General features: G+C 42.6%; 1 pseudogene; it reads left to right on the top strand.

Moving 5' to 3' along the window:
* Positions 1 to 3,745: 3,745 nt before the first annotated feature.
* LOC148355246 (histone lysine acetyltransferase CREBBP pseudogene) lies at positions 3,746 to 4,398 on the top strand (annotated as a pseudogene).
* The last annotated feature ends 1,656 nt before the right edge of the window (positions 4,399 to 6,054 follow it).

Below are 6,054 nucleotides of genomic sequence, written 5' to 3'. Positions count from 1 at the left end.
GCCAAGGAAGATAGATGGGTCATAAAATAAATTGTTGTTTGGAAGAATTCCATCTACGTAAAACTGATGTTTACATGCAGTCAATTACTACTTCCAAATCCAGAACATTTGCATAATTATTGCTTTGGGGGTCAATTTAAATATCAGGCATTAAAATGGGTAGATGGTTGAAAAAGTCACTAAGATCAGGGTTTGGGAACATATGGCTTGAGAGCCAGATGTGGCTTTTTCCACAAGTAAATCTGTTTTCTAAATTAGACTACCAAATCTTCTCTGTATTATTTATATTTAGGCATGTGTGCAGCGGAGTGTTATATTCATTATTAAATAATGGCAAAAGTGACAAGCATGGCGATGTTGACTTCCGGTCAGTTGATTGACCGCATGTGTTGTGATTAATGAGACGACAAACTTGTCCAACCCTGCATGTCTGTCACACTGTGTTTCCAGTGTTCCAGCTGTAAAATAAAAATACAAAAATCTGCATCCCACTGAGCATTTGTACACCATCCATCCATTTGCAACAGCATTGTGGTGCTGCAGTTGCCATTTAAAAATATATATATATATATACTAAACCTCAGGTGAGTAACAGCAGCAACAAAGTGAAACCAAATTCACATCTAAGCATTCTGAAGTCAAGTAACAGCCTGAGCAGCAGCACAGCATCTTCATATATCGACTCAGCTTCTCAATCAGCCTTTAAACGAGCGTAGAGTGACTTTGATTTTGCCAAATTTTGCGTCAATGCTGTTCTTGCCGCTGGTGAGACCTTGGAATTCAATAGGGCATTCAGAATCGGAATATACTAAAAGCTTTCTTCAAGAGCGAGGGCAAAGCAAATGCATTCCTCCTAAAGGCCAAATGTGTTCAATGGGCATTCACGTTGGATTTTTGGAAGGAATATTCCTTAAGAATACTAATATGGTGACCAACTTTGGTTGCCAACTAAATCACCAATGGTAAACGAATGAGAAGGGCTAGGCGCTGATATAAGGCACGATTCACAAATTCCAGTCGCGTCAGCACGCTTTAGCAGCTTGCTAAATATTTTACGTCGGCGGTAAAATGGCTTCCAGTACAATTGCCCAAGAACACCATTCGTCTACACTAAATATACCAATGCTTGCTCCCTACTACGCAAGCTCAGTGAGCTCAAATCTTCGAGAATCCCCATATCATAGTAATCACTAGAACCTGGCTCACCGCTGATTTACCAGATTCCGCATGGACAACTATTTTTGTTTTGCTGCGATTTGAAAAAGCAGAAGAGTAGTAGTAGGCTATTAATGGTAAAATGTCACTGAAGCCATAGTAATGACAACTCCCCCTTCAGCACACAAACAGAAAATTGTGATGTCCTCCGTTTTCAACTATGTGTGAATGATGTCCACCTCTCTTTACTGGCTGTGTATCTTTCTGCGCAAGCTGACTTTCACAATGCCAGCAGCCTGCTCTGTAGGGCAGTTGCTGTAAAACGCAAGACGTTTTTGATTCTGGGAGATGTGAATGCCCCTTCACTTGATTGGTCCTCGTCAATGTATCTTTCACCAGGGTTTGACCAATCCCTCATTGACGTTGTTTAAGACTTATCTCCACCAACGTGTATTAGCTCTCACCCGCTATCGCAATGACCAATTCTCCATCGTCGACCTAGTCTTTACCACCTATGCCAGCGGTGCAATACTGAAAAAGCAACCATGTCTTGCTCAAATTCCAAATACTCACTTTCATGCCAGGACCTTATTTCGAAACAACCATGATGAGTCTATACAGCCCTCAACTATCAAACCCTCCAAGACACTGCCGACTCCATTGATTGGGCCTCTTTTGCACACCTGAATTTAGTGGTGGTGTTGTAGACTTCCCTAAAAGAAGGATTTGTTTGGCTCACCGACCAGGCTGTTCCTCTGAGACATCGCTGAGAGTGGAAGAATAGAATATAAGAATAGAATAGAATTTACTTTTACTGTCATTCTTTGTAACCATGCACACAGAACGAAATGTCGATACACCTGACCCGTACAGTTAAACTGTAGCGAGCCGATGCAGCCGCAGCCAAACAGGGCATGTCAGCCAAAACAGCCATTTATAGTCATTAGGTGACCAAACCTCCCAATTCCAACCCTTAATGCCAAGCAGGGAGGCAATAAGTACCAATTTTGTAAGTCTTAGGTATGACTCGGCCGAGGCTTGAACCAGCGACCTCCCAGTCTTGGAGCGGACGCCCTACCATCTAGGCCTAGATGGTAGGCTTTTTAGTCACTTAAGAAGAAACTTTAAGTGACTAAAAAGGTCATACGATATAGAGTTCTTCGCACTGTCGTATTGCGGGAGTTCCTGAGAACAAAGTCATCAAATTCCTACAAAGTCTACAGACAGAGCGGTCTACATTGAGAGAAGGGAGCGTTGGTGTTATGAAAGATGTCGCGCCGAGCAGTCAAAACACTATCCAAAATACTTTTTTGGTCATATCCGCAACAACAGAAGACTGAACTACCAAATTGCTGTGGTCTGATGACGGCTCCCTTGTCGAGGATAGGTTAGAACAGAGCGCCCTCTTTGCCAAATGCTTTTCCAAAACCTGCAAAGCTGATGGTGAGTGCGAACCTTGTTCTTTTGTCAGAAATTTCCCTGCGATGCCAGTGTTCGAGTTCTCCTGGCAGGCTGTTGAGAAGGCTCTCAAGATGCTGATCATCAGTGATGCCCTTTATTCTTGCATTCTCAAATCTCTCGCCTCCATGCTCCCTGGCCCATTTTCCCAACTCTAAAACTTATCTCTACAAACTGGCATTGTCCTGGATGACTGGAAGGTGGCTATCATCTGCCCAATCTTCAAAAAAGATGACAGTGAAGATCCTCTCAACTATCGCCACATTTCCCTCAACTCTGTCATCTGCAAGATGTTAAAATCCCTCCTGAAAGCCAGTTTTAAGGATCCACCTCCAATCCAATGCATAAATCTCTCAATCTCAAAATATATTTGTGCCATAGATATTCTGCCTCACCAACCTGTTGGTTATGGAGGAGTGGGTCACGAAAATCATAGATGGTAGAGTAACTGACGATATTGTCTTCTTGGACTTTTCCAAAGCTCTTAACCACTGGCCGTTCCTTCTTAAGTTCCGCGCCTACGCCATACGTCCTTTGGTTTTGAGATGGATTGGTGCTTCCAAGTGAGTGGCCAGCTATCTGACTTGTCAACTGCTCTGAGTGGGTGGCTCAAGGTTCAGTGATTGGCTTCCTGCTCTTCCTGATGTTCGTGAATGAGCTGCAAGCGCTTTTATCACCAAAAGGCTCTTTTCTTAGCCAATAATGTCAATATCATTGCTTCTTGGAGTGGCTTCATAGAGCTTTGTCGATGCCTCCACCAAGTCTGGAGATTATCAAACCTTTGGGATTTACGTCTCAGCATTGGCAAATGCAGTCATCTGGCGATCGGTTACCCACCAACCAGAGTTCTAGCCATCTAACCTGCTCCTACCAGAGATGAACCAAGCAAAATAACTGGGCATCCATGTTACAGTCAACACGACCTGGGATGTAAATAGGAGATTGTGTGAATACATCCTTGAAGAGGCAAAATTTGATTAGGTGTTTGTGCAGGTCGTTGCGAGCTCTGCCAAAAGGGTGGAGGTAAGATCAGGTGGGGAAACATGATTTGTAGACACAGGCGAGCTGCCGGAAACCTTCCCCCTACAGAACCAAAGACCTTTTCGCATTTGAAGAGATCAATTGCGTCGCCATGTGCTTCCTCAGTATGCATGTTCAGAAGTATGGCTCTAAATGCCTCTTTCCCAACACCAGACAAGTCTACACATCATACGTTGCCATCATTCACTTCTCCAAACCTCGAATTTTTAGAACAGTAGTGTACCATGCGATTCTCATTTGTTATCTTGAATAACAAATTTGGGTGTTGCCTCCAAGCGAGGGTGACGATTACATCTTCTGCTGTCATCCTCCTGAGCAAAAGATCCCCAAACCCAAGAGGCTTCAGGACTGGTATTGTTAGATGCTGGAGAAGGCCTTCGAAAAATGATCTCGCACTACTACAAACAGGCAACCAATACTATAATTAAAGGGATCATTTCTATAGTTGAACAGCTAACCGAGGATGGCCTAACAAGCACCAGCGAGCTGTCATACTTTAAAGGCAAGTTCTGACCCAATGTTTTTGAAGAAAACACAAAGGCGCTGGAACAGGTCGAGAAAGACAGTAAGACATCTTAGAACACGGCTGGGACTCCAAACGGAACCCCAAGCAATAGCAAACACGGCAAGAAGAAAAACAGCAAGACCAAAAAGACAAAGAGCAGTGTGAGTCAAGCCAGAAAGAAGAAATCATAACTGCCCAACAAGCCAGTGTTTTACACCGCACCCATGTCCCTTTCCTGACAAAGTTGAGATAGAGGAGGCAGTTTATACAACACATGATGTGAGGGACTCTAATTGTTTTTAATAGGAGAGGTAGAACTAATAAACCCCAAATAGACTGATATGTGAAATGTCACATCAGAGTCTTAGCGGTAAGATTAGGGTGCATCTAATAAAAAATTGTTTGTCTTCACTCGGATTTTGTTTTGGAACTGTCACTGATAGCTGATTTTGTATGGCGATAGTGATTTTGATCTCCTTTAATGGGTGAAGTAATGTGCAATTTTGTAAAATGCATATGGCATATCTGCGGTTGAATCGGATTTGGTACCCACCTATTTCCCCTCACTTCTGTAAAAAATGATTTTTTTGTAATTGTCCGTTTCGTACATTGTTGCACAACAACCATTTTTTTTTCTTTTTTCTCTGTATGATGTTGCCCCCGGTCAGTTGATTGACTGTGTGTGTTGTGATTGACTAGACGACAAGCTCATCCAACCCTGCGTGTTTGCCTGACTGAAAAAGACAAAAGACAAACAGCTGCATTCCACCTGACATTTATCATCCATCCATCAAACACAACAGCGTTGTGGTGCTGCAGTTGCCATAGTTGGAGGGACCTCCCCATCACATAAGCAAAGTTGAATCCAAACAGTAACTGCAAGGTTCAGTCCAGAATATAAAGAGCAAGGTCACAACTACAGTTCAGTCATAGTGCTACACCAACAGACGCTGTATTGGCTGTACGCCCCAATGGCATTCTGTATATAGGAGCTCATTAAAGAATGTATGCAACAAAAAAAAACACAGAACCATCTGGAAACACGCAAAAATGGCAGCCAACAATTCTAAGCAAATTGATTTTGGTGGCCAGGTAACAATACAAATACCTCCGTATCCTTTTTATTTGCATTTTCTTTTTATGACATTCTTACAAATTAACTCTGCTCGCACCTTGTTTGAAACAGTTATTGCAAGGTTCAGTCCAGAATATGTAGAGCAGAGTCACAGTCATGGTGTTACACCAACAGACTCTGTTTTTGCTGCACGTCCCAATTAAATTCTTTATATAGGAGCTACCGTATTTTTCGCACTATAAGGCGCACCTAAAAGCTGACCATGCGCCTTATAATACAGTGCGCCTTATTTATGGATCAATTTTAAAGTTGCAAAGTTTTCCAACTAACTTGCAGCCGCCGACTAGATTTTCCCCCGAACGCCAAGTAGTACGCGGTGGATGCTGGGGTTTATTTACCGGCGTTTCATTGGCTAACCAATGTGTCAATCATCATTTGAATCGATCACTATTGGCTAAAGTTATTCGGAGGTCAAGAGGCGGATCCTTTTTATCATTTACAGGCTGCCATTGGCTTAAACGGCAAACAAAGCCTGCAATTGGCCGAAAAAGATGTGTCAATCATCAGTTGAATCGATCACTATTGGCTAAAGTTATTCGGAGGTCAAGGGGCGGATCCTTTTTATCATTTACAGGCTGCCATTGGCTTAAACGGCGAAACAAAGCCTGTAATTGGCCGAAAAAGATGAATGCGTATAGCATGTGGCTGACGGCATAGAGAAAGCATTTTTTTCTATTCTGTATTTGTAAATATTGTATTCTCCTGGATTTACTACCCTCACGGATATAAGAGGACATTGCCTGCACATTATTATGAACAC

This window comes from Urocampus carinirostris, chromosome 12 (genome assembly GCF_059441175.1).
Source record: "Urocampus carinirostris isolate Australia breed hairy pipefish chromosome 12, RoL_Ucar_1.0, whole genome shotgun sequence".
NCBI lineage: Eukaryota > Metazoa > Chordata > Actinopteri > Syngnathiformes > Syngnathidae > Urocampus > Urocampus carinirostris.
The sequence above is the reverse complement of the archived record's forward strand: the minus strand, read 5'-3'. Positions and strand labels throughout refer to the sequence as shown.